General features: G+C 37.0%; 1 protein-coding gene across 2 annotated transcripts in view; it reads left to right on the top strand.

Annotated features, from left to right (window-relative positions):
• The first annotated feature begins 1,846 nt into the window (after positions 1 to 1,846).
• Positions 1,847 to 15,158, top strand: part of boc (BOC cell adhesion associated, oncogene regulated) — a 30,644-nt gene continuing 17,332 nt past the window's right edge. The window contains exon 1 of one of the 2 annotated variants that reach the window (XM_048174650.1): positions 1,847 to 2,348. The gene's annotated coding sequence lies outside the window, so the exon portion shown is untranslated. The remainder of the gene's footprint in view (positions 2,349 to 15,158) is intronic. The other variant, XM_048174649.1, reaches the window with a different exon arrangement.

Raw genomic sequence — 15,158 nt, 5'->3', positions numbered from 1 at the left:
ACCAAAAAGAAAAACATGTGGCTCTGACATGGCATGCAAAAACCAGGCAAGACCAACCACACACATCGCCATATAACAGGCTCATGCACGTCAACTTTCACCTGAGGAGCAACAGGTGACACGCAAACAAGGAATTTAGTATTTTTTAAACTTAATTTTACTAGTATCTATTTTTATAGTAAGTAATACAGAAATATCTTTTTCAGTTTAACTGAAACTATGATTATGCATACTATAGAATAGATACTTGTACTTAAAGGGATAGTGCACCCAAAAATGAAAATTCTGTCATCATTTACTCACCCTCAAGTTGTTCCAAATCTGTATAAATTTCTTTGTTCTGCTGCACACAAAAGAAGATATTTTGAAGAAAGTTTGTAACCACCCCAGTTGCATAAAGTTAGTCACTATATTAATAAGACTGTGTCTTAAGAACTAGTTTGACCAACTTGCAGTTAACCAAAGGGTAATCAATGTTATTTTTCCAATTCCAATTACACCAATCTACCTTTTTATGTAACAGACTTTAAAAAAATAGGACCACTCATCAAGAAAAAAAATAGAGTCTTAACATTTAAGACTAGTCTAAGTGGTTTATGCAACCAGCCCCCAGGCTGTTTTGGGGCACCACTGACTTCCATAGTAGGAAAAAAAATTACTTGGTAGAAGTAAATCGTGTCCCAGAACTGTTCAGTCTCCCACATTCTTCAAAATATCTTCTTTTGTGTTCAACAGAACAAGGAAAATTTATACAGGTTTGGAACAACCTGAAGGTGAGTAAATTATGACAGAATTTTAATTTTTGGGTGAATTAATCCTTTAATTCAATATAATTCTATTGTTATATATAAAGTTAAAATAATTATGTAACAAAGCAATTTAACTTTGATTTTAAGCTATTAGATTACAGTTAGGGTTAACTCATTAGATACTTATTTGTGACTATTATCTATTCAGTTCATGAAGACTTAAGATGCAAAAGCCTCCAATTGCCGTCTGAAATTTTCTTCTAAAACGAGCATTTTTATCAAGCTTGTATGTTTAGGATCAGTAATTTCACTTTAATTGCAATTAGTAGGTCATTTTCATTGCCATTAAAGTGAAATAACTGAACATAAACATACAAGCTTGATAAAAATGCTCATTTTAGAAGAAAATTTCAGATTGCACTTAAAGGCTTTTGCATCTCAAGTCTTCATATATAGACTGTATATTAGTAAAAAAAAAAGCTATTGTAACTTGATTGGTGAGTTATTTTAGGCTACTAGTAAAGTTAGGCTACTGTCACATTAATATGAACTAGAACTATATGAATAGTATTAGAACAACAGGAAGCAGAGGAAGTTTTATTAATAAAGTGGGAAGCAGAGAAAGTGGTACAGGAAACTAATAAAAAGTAGCATTAGTACAGCAGGAAACAGGAATATGAGCAGGAAACTAATAGGAAGTAGCAGTATAAGTACTATTGTAATTGTTAGTAACTAAAAAAAAAAAAAGAAAAAAGTTGGCCTACTATTATCTAATAAACCTGATTGAATAAAGATAGTAGTCATTTTAAAAACTAATAATTATAAGTAAGCCTGACATTTGTAATAATTTTAGTTTTAAGAAATAACTAGCCATAGTTTTCAATGCTGAAATAAGCGTTCAGGTAATGGTGTGGGAGGTCGAATGTAATCGTGTGATGTGTGCCAGAATGGCCGGTTATTAATGAACCCCGTGGCTCTGAGAGACGCATGCGGGGGTCCTCTCGTCTCACGGTGAGGTTTTCCCGCACAACACGGCACAGCTGCGCCTGTGGGACTGTCGCTTCAATAGACGGGGGTCAATGCGAGCCCTGCGGGTACGAGCGCATACCAATTCAGGGAGAACAGAGAGGCAGCGGGAGAGGGGGAGGAGAGGCTCCTTATCCTGCGCACGTAACTTTCGGAACGTTTAGTTTTCGCACGCAAGATAACGCAAAGTTCTCCTTACGAACTTTCCACTCAAGCTTTAAAGCGTATTTCTTTAGGCGAGACAAGCGTGAACTGCGCTGAGATTTGGGAAGGAATCTTTATTGTTCAGATCCCTCCTCCTTCTTGGGAAGTGGGAGGACCCGAAAAGTTCCTCGCAAAAGGGAGAATTGTTCCAGGACTCAGTCATCCAAAAACGTCCTTTCAATGCAAGAAGTTGGGGAGCCGAAGAAAATGTCGGTGCTGCTGCAGCAGTAAATTACTGAAGCAGTAGCGGTTTGCGGGGGAAAGAAGGAGAAGAATTGGAGTTTTCTTGGATTAAACAGCGAGAAACGTTGGGAAAAGTCGACCAACGAAAAGCTAGTGGATTCAACTCCAAACTACTGCACGTTTTTGGTAAGTCTCTCTCTCCTCCCCCCAAAACATCTCTTGTTTTTAGGAACCCCTCCATGCTATTCTAATAGCTTACTCCAGTTTCCTTCACTTTTCATATTGATTCATACACGTTTGTAGTTTTGCGAAAGCTCACCCTTTAGAAATTATCGCGTGTTGTGAATCTCAAGAAGAAGCATTTTTATATATATTTTTTGTGAAATCATGCGGGTGTTAGCAAACTAGCTATTTTGTTTCGACGTACTCTTATCAGATTGCTGTAATAGATTCGTGACTATCTGAGGTTACGTTTGCTATTTTTTTCTTTTATGAAAACTGTTTAGTAATCATATTTGTGACGGTATTTACGTAAAAAGCTAGTTAAAATGCGGTTTGGCTGCGGGTGTAATGTTCATTGTTCACCAATGCTAATCATAGGCGAAATTTAAAATACCTTTGTATGCATGAGATCACCTTGTTTGCTTATATAGATGCATTATTGCTGTAGTGTCAGTAAATGTATTAGAGCATCTCTAAAAGAAGCCTACATGGAAACTTGTGGCACAGTTTTACAGGCCTCATTCAGTTGTATAGTAGTTGACATTACTGTGCCCAACGCTATTTTACTCTGAAAAGTTTAGTATTATATATATATATATATATTGTTATTCTATTAATATTTGAATGTCGGCATATCTTATTTTCACAACAAAACTACAGAAAAATACATTTTTGTCATTATAAAATTGTTTTTATTTGTAAACAATTACAAATCAGTGTTGTAGCAGTTACATAGATTTATTTACAAATTTCATAAGGACTAAAATTGCAATTGGTATTTTTTAACCGATATTCACACATTATTGATTTGTCAGACATAGCAAAGTGCTATAACAAAAATAAATTTGCCACTATTTAGATTGCAAAACAACAGTGTAATGCTTAATAAATACATGGCAATGCATAAATAATAATATTTAACAAAATATCCCTAATGCGTATTATGTATTATTCTTGTAGTCAAATAAATTAGTTTTGAAACTTATCAGTATTGGCCATGAAAAAGCTATAACGTCAGTCTATAAGTTGTAATTTGCTCATTAGTGTGGGAATGAAACCAAACCTAATTGATGAACCACTAAAGATTTGATTTGTGCACACCTCTTCTGCGTGGAAAGCTTCATACAGTCCGTCATGGTTGTTATAGAGTCATAACAAGAAAATACTATTACAAAGCTGGTAATGAAGTTTATCAGCGCCTCAATGTTCAAGCCCAGGTGCCTCATTGTTCTGGAAAAAGAAGGAAAACAGGCCAACTGAGAGGAATGCTGGCTGACCTTGCGTTTGTTTCAAACTAGTTGATAGATTCTTGTGAGCCAGATCGCTCTGCTCGGATGCCAAGTGTTCAATCTGAGGAAAAACTGTGGTAGCTGGTTTTTGCTCAAGATGATTGGTGGTCGGGTGGATCAAAGTTGTTCCATAATTGATTCCAGTCTGATTATCTTTTTGGCTTTCATAGTGCTCTGACCTTATTTGGTTATAATGCTGGGAAGGCCTATTAGCTATGCACAGATGGATGCACAGATTTCAGATGACATGCCCTCACTGCTCCGCATTCTTTCAGTGTAACAGGTATCCCATAGCTGAGCCAGAGAGGCCCGTCTGGGGATTTGGAATGGTTGATAAAGGCATATTAGATGGGAGGGATGAGGCTGATCAGGTATCAGCGTGGTAGAGATGTCAGGGATGTGACATATGTCTTTAAATGCGCTTGTTTTAATAGAAAAATATACAACAGGGTTGTAGACATAAGAAATCATGAACTGATTTCTAGTGTGTGAACAAATGAGAGCTGATTAGTCTCGTTGGACGTATATGTTTCTTGTTGCCGCAGAGGTTTTTGGACCGACTTATTGTTTTCTTAAAGGGTGTAACTTTTCTGTTAATTTGCAGAAGAAGGCTGTGTAATAAAAAACTCCTTAAGGTCGGCTTTCATGTCTGTTTCAGCGGGTATATTCATGCAGTCATAACAGCCCGAAGGCAACAATCTGCGGGTTTGTGTGTGTGTGTGTGCGGGTAAAAGATGCTCTCCAATCAGGATTATCTTCTCATAGTGGAATGCACGGCGTGTCGGTTTGCTATTTCCAAACGCGCTCTGAATTATCCAAAGCTCAAAAGTATGGCAGCTGTCAAGAGGCAATTTTTAGCCCGCAGTGAAGAATAATTGCCTCTAAAGTATAAAGTCTCTGTTGGGACCGCACCTGGACGAGGTAATTTAGTTTCAGAGCTTTCTCCATTTCATTAGGCCCATGATAACACCTGGACATCCAGGTGGGCTGGTTTACTTTCTCATGTTTGCTTGCTTGTCTTCTTGGAAATCCTGAGCATTTCATATGTTTAATTTTACTCTAAAACTCTCGCGAATATCAATTCACTAGTCATTGTGATAACTGTATCGTGTCAAGCGCGTGTTTGACCAGAGTTGTCTCTGACATCAAGGAAACGCACAAACATAGTGGCACGTTGCTGTTTTTGTCCGTGTCTGTTGCAAGGCGGTGAGATCATTGATAAACTCCAGACCCTGGTAAGTAAGCAGCGACTGTTTGCAGACAAACAGCTCAGTGTGTGTAAAGCTGATATTTGTACAAAGATTAAGGATCGTTTGACAAGCACAGAGTAATGGAGACACTCTCACAAGACCGTTCACACTCTCTCGATAACTCGCCTTCAGAGAGCTATAGCTCACTGTCAGTCACACACATGCTCTGAAACGTTCTCGCACGCACACACACACAGAGACTCCAGTCCATTAGTTGTCTTGTATATCTGTTGAGTATAGGTTGTACGCCACTTTCATGTTCTGAATAATACTAAATTTGTCAATCACTTTTGAAGTAAAATGCCATCTGAAAATAATACTTTAAAAATACTTAAGCAAAATTGTCTGTGTTAAACACAGGGAGAGCTGTATTACTTATGCTGTATGATTTTTGCCCTGCAATTTAAACACTGTAAACCCTAACGCTCAAAATGATTAATTGTACAAACTTAAATTAAACAAATTAGTTCAGTAAAATTAACTTTTTTGAGTATTTAGCACTTTCTTTTTCTTTCAAGTTCACTGAACTTATATATTATAAGTAAACTGAACGGTTTCATTGTTTTGAGTTTTATGAACTTATTTCTTTTAATTTAGATGAACTTAAGTTTTACTGAAACTCCTATTTCCCAGCATTCTTTGCCCATGGCACTCCAAAGGGAGAGTAAATGTTGAAAGTAAGTGTTATATAATGTTTTTTGTACAAGATTAATGTTAAGTGGGAGATTTAGTAGTGATTAATGTTTTGTTATGCTAATTTGGAAGAGTTTCTGTTAATGTGGGTTATTGGAGAGTTAACATCATGGTGACAAGTGGTGCATGAGGCTTGGTTTGATAACAAGTATGTTAAATGCTTTATATTGCTGCACTCATTCAGCAAGTGATATACCATTCTATTGTTAACAAACAAAGCAAGTTACCATTTTCCGAATTAGTTTGTTATAGCTGGCTAAGTTTAAACTAATAAAAATGTTTACATTGAGCTTACATGATAATTTTAAGTTAAATGTATGAATTGGTGTACTCAAACATTTTAAGTTAAGTATAATTAAAATGTATGAGTACAAAATAAAAATCTGTCAGTTCTGCTAACTTAAATTTTGAATTTCTCAACTTAAATTTGAGTTTTGCCAACTTATTTGGGTTTACAGTGCACTTTTCAATTTCATTTTTTCTTATCCTGACCAAGGCTGCATTTATTTGATCAAAAACAGAGTAAAATAACTGTTTAGTCTTTGAATGTACAGAATCAGTATTAATTTCTTTTAAAAGCAAAAATTATACAAACGTTTGAAGAGTTGACGCCGGTGACGTCCATCAGCACAGCAGTTTTGTTTTGTTAAATTAGGATTTGTTTCTTCATCTTTATGACTTTTGGACACCATGGAATGTTCAAAAGCCAAAGGCTACTGTATTGTTTTGCAGTTTAGGGTTTGTTTATTATGTGGTTGGTGTTTCTTTGATGTGTCTGCAAACTGTGTGGTCATGGATGTTGCAGGTGTTTACAGTTGACAAGGGCTTTCTCTGCCAAAGCCAGACCTATGGCTCTGAAAGACCTAGTTATTTGACCTTAACCATAATAAACCTTTTAAAAGACATTTTAGACACTTTTCAGCTGTAAATGTCCTATTTTGTTTGCTTTTTCGACTGTTTTGCTTGTATCAGTGCTGTTTACAGCCATTCGCTCAAGCAACAGGGCATTATTGCACGAGTACTTTATAAACTATTTTATTATGTTTTATTTTTATTGCATATTTTAATGTCCTCTCCCTTTCTGCCTGTTTTCCCCAATCTTTGGCACTGGACTCTTGCTGGCGAGCACGCAGGCAGTCTAAGCTCACTGAGTTCCTGTTGAATAATGTGGAGAAATTGCTTTAGATTTATAATTGGTTCCATTCACTATGATGGAAAAGCTGCCAGAGCAGCAGGGGCCCCTCCGTTCTTCCCTCCCTCTCTCTCTCTCTCTCTCTCTCTCTCTTCAGACCGCTCATCTGCACAGCTATAAGCTTCGTCTGATTTTACAAGAAAATATGTTTTGTATTAATAGCTGTTCTTTATTTTATAAAGAACCTTAAAATGCCTAAAGTGTTTGTGGAGCCAGGGCGTTTGTCCTCTGTGAAGTTTTTGGCCATGATTTGGAAAGTCTGAGTCAGTGTAAAAGTTAGTTTTTTGAATATGTTGTAGTTTGGTCTGTATTTAAGCTATTGGTTATTATGAAAGTGATTATTTATTTATTTAAATTATAGCAGCTTTTAGGTCCTTGTGAAAATCCTAATGCCTATGATCACTCTCTCTGGAAAACACACACACCTCATATATTACATACTTTTGGATGTATTCCAGATCCATTCATATCTTTTCTGAGTTTAATGAGTATATTTGTAAAGGCACAATCAACTTTTAGCTATTTTGTTTGACTGTTTTCTTGAGCCAGTGACTTTTTTTTCATTTGTAAGATGCATGTGAAGTGATCTAAGTTCATTGAACCTGTTTACTGATTGCCTGACTTGACAATATTTTCCTAATAAGCATCACCAAGGCAGTTTTGTAATGGATTATTTTTGTGAACTGAGCCTCTTATAATACCTGCCTTGGTGGGTAGCAGCATGAAAACAGAGTCAGTCTAATCCTAACTGACAGTTCCCATCGTCTGGCCAAACGGAGGTATGCGGTCACGTGACCATCCTACTCAAAGTGCCCGAACCCAATAATTAGCGTGTGTTAGTTAATGCTGCCTTGTTATATGAATTATGCAAATATCAGGGTGCTTAATTGATTAGAGCCCCTGGACTTGGCTCGATCTTTTGCTCGTTAATCCGTTGAGTGGGTCTCATTATTGTATTTTTTGGGCAATGGTGGATGTTGCTCATTAATACACTGAAGGGTACGGTGATTGTGGGGGTATTGGCCTTGTTAGTGGTGCTTTTGATGTTTAATTTTCCGGCATGGGAACGACTGATGTGAATTGTGGAAGTCTAGGCAGTACTGGAAAAGATTCTGCTTTGCTTACACCTGCTAATCTGTTCTGAGAGTCATGAGAATGTTCCAGAAGATTAGTGATGGTGAAGAGCCCTGAAGGTAAAGTCATGGCTTTGGCAGCAGGTGAACTGAGAGTGATATTTATTCATGATGAATTAGCTGGAGATGTACTTTAAATTATTGCAATGATTTCAATGCACATTTTAATTGGCTATTAAGTTCACAGTCCTTCCTTGTCTTGTGGTGTTTTAATCGTATCCCTGAAACTTCAGATAATTTTGATTAATTTCTGTGAATCAGTTCAAATGATTCAGTGAATCAATTCATAACTCTGATTAAATTATTAATTTGCGCGTAATCAGTCAAAAATGTTTACAGAAGATTCTGCACTGCATTTTCATTTATTACAATGCTTTTAAAAATATTTAGGTAAATACTACTGTTTGTGGTGTATTTTTAGATTAACACAAAGAAATGAAATTCTTGCTTCTGTTCATTTACTGAAAAGCAGTGTGGAACATGCCTTGTTCAGTTTGTTTCAATGTTTAAATTTACTTACATGTACACCACTGTTAAAAAGTTTAGGGTCAGTAAGATTTTTTTAAAAGAAATTAACACTTTTATTCAGCAAAGATGCATTAAATTGATCAAAAGTGACAGTTAAGACATTTAAAATGTTTCAATTGTCTCTCATTTCAAATCAATGCTGTTCTTTTGAACTTTCCATTCATCAAAGAATCTATGAAGAAAAAAAAAAAAAAAAAATCATGGTTTCCACAAAAAATATTAAGCAGCACAACTGTTTTCAACATTAATATGAAATGTTTCTTGAGCAACCAATCAGCATATTAGAATGGTTTCTGATTTTTCATGTGACACTGAAGAAGACTCTTTTAAATTGTAATAATATTTCACAGTATTGCTGTTTTATTGTTTTTTTGATCAAGTAAATGCAGCCTTGATGAGCAGAAAAAAACATTAAAACAAACTTCTGAACTCTTGTACATCAGTGGAAGTCTGGTCAAAATGGTGGTTCTGATTGGAAAAAAATATATTTTCTGCCAATGCAGAGCATAAATTTTAAGATAGGTGAAAGGGTAAAAAGTAGTGAGAGATTATTTTATAGCTGCATCACTCAGTCCTAATGCTAAGTGTGATGTTAATCTGTTGGGAAGCCGTAATTTCAGTGAACTCTACCTCTGAACTGTACTTTCTTCATTTTGGCTCCTTCAGCCAAATGGCCAGCAAACTTACATCATCCACCATCCCAAGTTCCCCTCTCTTCGGTCAATCACCAGTTGACATCCACTCTCTAATTTGGAAAAGCTTAGATCCCCCCCCTACACCCACCCCCATATCCACTAACCACTTTTGGCTATCCAACCACCACCACCCCCCATCCCAAAACGGCAGCCCTTACTTGTCCATTGAGCGGCCCCCATCAGCTCTTCCTCTGGCCCTTCTGAGAAACGTCTCTCCTTTCACAGGGGGCCGTGGGGTTATTGTCCTTGCGCCGGCTCACTGCTTTACAATGACTCTCCACTCTATTAAGGTGCGTTCTGCCTGTTACCGTCGCCCAGAGCAACGGGCCTCCCGCATGGTAGATATGCGCTGCGGCATTGTGGGCCATGGGCCCGCGCGGGCAGTTGAACCCAGCACTCCTCACACTTGACACCGCATGTGTTTATCTAAAGGGGGGGTATTGTGATGTTTGGAGAATCGAGGATGGGTCGGGGGGGGGGGTCTGAAGGACATAAATAGGGTGAAGGGAGCGGGGTGATAAATATTCAGAAGGAGCTAAACCCCACCTCCTCCCCTCACCTCCTCGTTACTCTTCTCCTCCCTCTGTGTGGAAAGCAGATGGAATGTGAACGGTATGAAGGAGGCCCACAGCCGGCAGAGAGCAGTTTTATCCAATTAGTAGGGTTGTCAAAATGAATTTCACACAGGCTAGAGGACAATAGTGACCAGAGTGGCCCTAGAAGAAAGGACTCCATTTAGTGACAAAGAGGCATTATGAAGTCACTTCAGTATTATGCTTTTTGTCTCTTTCTTTCTCCTATAAACAGAGTCTAAATGCACATGCCTTTGTACAGCCCTTATCCAGATGCTCAGATCAATGTGATCTCTGCTCTCTAAAGGGGTCACGTACTTACACGGCATCACATTTTTCACTTACAGTATAATTTGACTCTCCCTGCCCCTGCGCCCTTTGTTGAAGAATAAAAAAAATGGCAGCGCTATAAATTATTTTCCATTACAGTTGCGACTTGATATGAATGTGAAGTGTTTGTCTCAAAGGTGATGACATGAGCTGGGGTGCACATGTGTGTCTGAATAAAGCGTGTGTGTTCAAGGGGATAACTTCTGACGCCTGAGACAGGTGGCTTGACAGCCAAGGAGAGACTATTGCCGCCTTTTCCAAACCTATAGGGCAGCTGTCCTGTTCCTGTTGACAGCACAGCTTTGTTGGCTGCAAAGAGCCTCATAGTCTGAGTAGATGAAGTATTTTATTTGATGCACGCATCTAGTCTAATTTCTACAATTCAGTGGAGCTCATCAATAAGGATGGCCCAGGTTTTCAAGTTGGTTGTACTTGCAAAATCTGTTGTTTGATATTTGGTTAAAGTCCCCCTGTAGTCAATAATTGTATCATCCAAAATGACACATTTAAACATTTTTTCCTGTGAAAAAAAATCTTCATGCCTTAAAATAGCTTGAATGTAACTCTACAACCTTGCTTCATTTAGTGCACACAAACCATGAATATGCAAATTAGACCCGCCTCCACCCAATCACACAAGCTCAAAATACCTGATCCCCTCGGTCAGCATTATTGTAGTAAACGCTGCACAATGGCAAGTGGAAATAATAGTTTAATTCAGCCATATATGTTTGAACCAGTAACTGTTTTAGTAGAAGTGGAAGAGTGAATTATACAGGGTCATCTACAAGTCGACATATCAGAATGGTAATGCGTTTTATGTATCACTCTGTACAACGTCGGACATATAACGGTAATTCATATGATTAGCCTTTTGCTTGACTACTTTATCAAATGGCTAAAAATTTGTGTTGCTAATGTTACACAAACCATGTTTCTGTTCACCATCTCAGTCTGCCTTCGAAAAATCAGTATCTTTAGAAACATTTTGGACATCATAGAAAGTCAGTGGAGAAAGGCGTATAGTTCATCATTACATCGTAATATACATCATGTACATAATTTACCTGCTATGTTGCTAAATGTACTCGATTTTTCATTTCAACAGAAAAATATACCAGGATAACCTGGCCTCTCTTGAGACTCCCCTGCTTTAGAGCATAGTTAATGATATGCTAAAGCCCACCGGCAAGTTGATGTGATTGGTTACAAGTACGTATGTTTGTGACGAACAAAAGCGATTTCAAATCACGTTTTTGAGAATGTCTTTGGCTCACTGCAAATTTAAGGAGAAAGTACTCAGCAATGGTGTTGACTAGGGCTGTCAAACGATTAATCGCGATTAATTGTATACAAAATAAAAGTTTGAGTTTGCATAATATATGTGAGTAATATGTATATATACATACACACATATTAATGTATATATTTAAGAGAAATATGTTATTTATGTACAAAAATTGTATTTATATATAATATAAATTATATAAAAATATAAATAAATACATATACTTGTAAATATTTCTCATATATATATACATGGATGTGTTTGTATTTATATATACATAATTATACACAGTACACCCACATATATTAGGCAAACTTAAACTTTTATTTTGTATGCGATTAATCGTGATTAATCGTTTGACAGTCCTAGTGTTGACTTATGAATTTGCAAATGCATTGTTTTAAACCTTAAACCTTAAAACACCAAACAGCAGAAAAACTTTTTTTTTTTCTTCTTCTTCTTCTTCTTCTTCTTTTTTTTTTTTTTACCACAGAGTGTCATTATCCATCAAGGTGAAGTTATATATCTGGCCAGCATATATGAGATTTTGTTTACAATTGTGAGAATTGTTTTACAAATTATTTAAGAACCTAATATTTAATAATTTCTTTCTAACAAATGTTGCTAAAATTAAATTTTTATTTATTTATTTATCTAGCGAAAGTATTGGCTGGGCAATTACAAATCTGAACTACTTTCATAACCAGTCTAGAAGAAGAAAAAAATATTGAAGAGTTCTACTAATATTTTGCAGGTTTTTTTTTTTATTTTTTATTTTTTTTTTTTACTGGAAGTTTGTTGAAAGATGTATTTTCAGTGTTTAATTGGCTGATACTCGGGTACACAACAGAACTTCACAGTTGGTTTAAAAATATGGTCATGGCAATGTTATATATCTGGCTAAACTTAAATGAGATTTTTCAAAGATTGTGAGAATAATATTCACGGTCCTCATTTTGAGTGAGTTATTTGCAAGGAAAAATATTTCCATTTAAATATTAGGTTCTCTCTGAAAAATATAAAAATGTTGCAATTACAAATCTGAACTTTGTTTTAGAGCAGTCCATCAGAAAAAAATAATTTATCGATGGAATGCGTTCTAATAATTTATTGATGTTTTGTCTGTTCTTTTGTCCATTGGAAGTTTGTAGAAAGACATAAGGTGCGTCCTAATACTTATGCACTATTCTACGACGTTTTTAAGTATAAATAGTGCGAGTAGTGCGTTCACACTGAAAATTCCAAAAAGAAAAAGTACACTTTAAATACCCGGATGATGCACTAAATTAACGGAAAAAACGAAGTGTGGAATGTTGGACACTTCGTGCACTCGACTGTCGCAGCTTTAATTACGTAGAGGAGGGGGGAGGATCGGACTCCGTTGTTAAATGACAAAATTACCTATAATTCACGCACTACATGGATGAGTGCATAGTGCACAAGTACATAGTGTATAAGTGCATAGTGTATAGTGCGTCATTTGGGACGCAACTATATTTTCAATGTTTCATTGGCTGAATGATTGACACCAAGGTGTTCAGCAACTGACTGTACTTCCATCACTTCCTGTGGTGAAAACACAACTGAAACAATCATCTGCACCTACAGTAGTAGTAATGGATGTAGTTGTAGTATTACAAATCTTAGTCAGTTAGATAGTATCAGACATTGTAGTAAATCATTCATGTTAGCTGTAATATTGAAGCCAGCAGTGATATGAGCCGATCACTGACCTTATTAAAGCTGATGAATCACAGAGCTTTAACTTAACATGGAGAACTTGACTAAGTGCTCACTTAATGTGGTAGAAACTAGTTGTTGGCCTGCTTGTCAAGTTGAGTGTTTGCTTAGGTTCAAAATGATCTTAGCTACACATTGAGGTTCCCCGGTGTGCCTGGAATCGGCATCATGCTCTTTCCACTTCAGAGATGAGAAACAAACAAGCTAATGTTGTATCGGACAGCAAAATCCATCAGTGTTTTAACACATACGGTAATTAAAATGATTAGTCCAACATTTCCAGATCAGTCAGACTAAATAACATCTCTCTGCAGCATTATGCAGACAGCATGACTTGTTTATTTCTGGTGTTGGAAACGGAAAAACATTTATTTAGGGCCAACCCCAAAGTCTGTAAATGGCACACATTCTATTCCGTCAGCAGAGTTTGGCTAATAGCTAATGGCTATGTACCTACCAGCTCCAGAAAAACATCTCTGAATCCCAAGACGCAGACTTCATTTATTTTTGTAGAGTTTTTTCTTTTTTTTCCTAGAGTTGCATCGTGTGGTTCCCTCCCATGTTTGAGCTCTCAATCTTTCTGTGAGCCTTCATTAATCATTACTTACAATTGATGGGAGTAGAGTTGTGTGTGTTTGTGTATGTGTGAGAGAGAGAGAGAGAGAGAGAGAGAGAGGGAGAGATTTGCAGTCTGGGAGCAATGGACCACCCTCCTCCTCCTGACGGGAAGTTGTTAGTTTAACCTGACAGGAAAGAATTCGGGAAACTTGGCAATGAGAGCCGAGGGAGAGAAACGCTCCCTTTCCTGCATTAACTGTTAATACACTAACCATTACTCTTTCTCTTCTTCTCCACTTGCTCTCTTTCTCCCTCGGTTTGCGTCTTTGTCAAGAACACATTTCACTACTCAATATTTCCAGAAAATACAAATGATATCATCCCCGCACCATTGTTCTTTGTGTGCAGGTCTTTTTCTTTTGAACCCGCCTGTATCGGTTACACCTGATTGAGGGGGCTCATATTTCCCCCTCTTCTTATCCGGGCACCCGTCTCAACAGTTCGTCCTGCTGCATGTGGGTTCAAGCGGATGTGTGTTTCAGCATGAGTTCTGAGAACTTGTAAGGAAAGATTGATTCAGGAGTTGCATTAACGCCATTTTTGCACCCTTGAAGGCGCTACTCGTAGGGTCATTCCAAATGAAAGTGAGCAAATGGAATCAGACCGTCATCACATTGAGAAAGTAATTTTACAGTCAATGATCACATGATTCTTTTATACATTAAGACCTGACCTAGGATTTTAAAACGCATTGAAAGAGATTCCTATTCTTTACATATTTTTGGTTGAGACAGTACACACTTTGAAATCTCAGTTAAACCTTATAATATATTTTAAAATGTAATTTATTCCTGTGATGACAAAACGGAATTTTCAGCATCATTACTCCAGTCTTCAGTGTCACATGATCCTTTAGAAATCATTCTAAAATGCTGATTTGGTGCTTAAGAAACATTTATTATTATCAAACAGTTGTGCTGCTTCATATTTTTGTAGAAACCGTGGTGTATATATATATTTTTTTAAGAGTTATTTTAATAGAAAGTTTAAAAGGATAACGTTTATTTGTAACATTTTAAATGTTTACCATCTCTTTTGATCAATTTAAAGGTGCAGTGTGTAAATTTTAGCGCCATCTAATGGTGAGGTTGCGAATTGCTCAGTCCACCGCTCACCTCTCCCTTTCAAAGCACATAGAGAAGCTACGGTGGCCGACACAGGACAAAGATGTCGTCGTCTGAGACAGTAGAGAGTAGCCTGTCAAGCAATGAGGTTTCTTCTTTCTTCTAACGATGACTACTACTACTTCTTTGTGCGTATTCAACATAGTCACGATGCAAGATGCCTCTAAAACCACCAACGAAGAAGATGAAGAACAACAACAACATAGTGACGAAACGCGCTCTGTAGAGCAGTTTGTACATTTAGGGCTGCTGTATTTCATCTCTGCCGGCGCAAAATGGTGACTTATCGTAAGGGGACCCGTGGTGTATGTAGATAGAAATG

Source organism: Megalobrama amblycephala, linkage group LG22 (assembly GCF_018812025.1).
Source record: "Megalobrama amblycephala isolate DHTTF-2021 linkage group LG22, ASM1881202v1, whole genome shotgun sequence".
Classification (NCBI taxonomy): domain Eukaryota; kingdom Metazoa; phylum Chordata; class Actinopteri; order Cypriniformes; family Xenocyprididae; genus Megalobrama; species Megalobrama amblycephala.
Note: the sequence above shows the minus strand (reverse complement) of the source record. Positions and strands in the feature narration are given on the sequence as shown.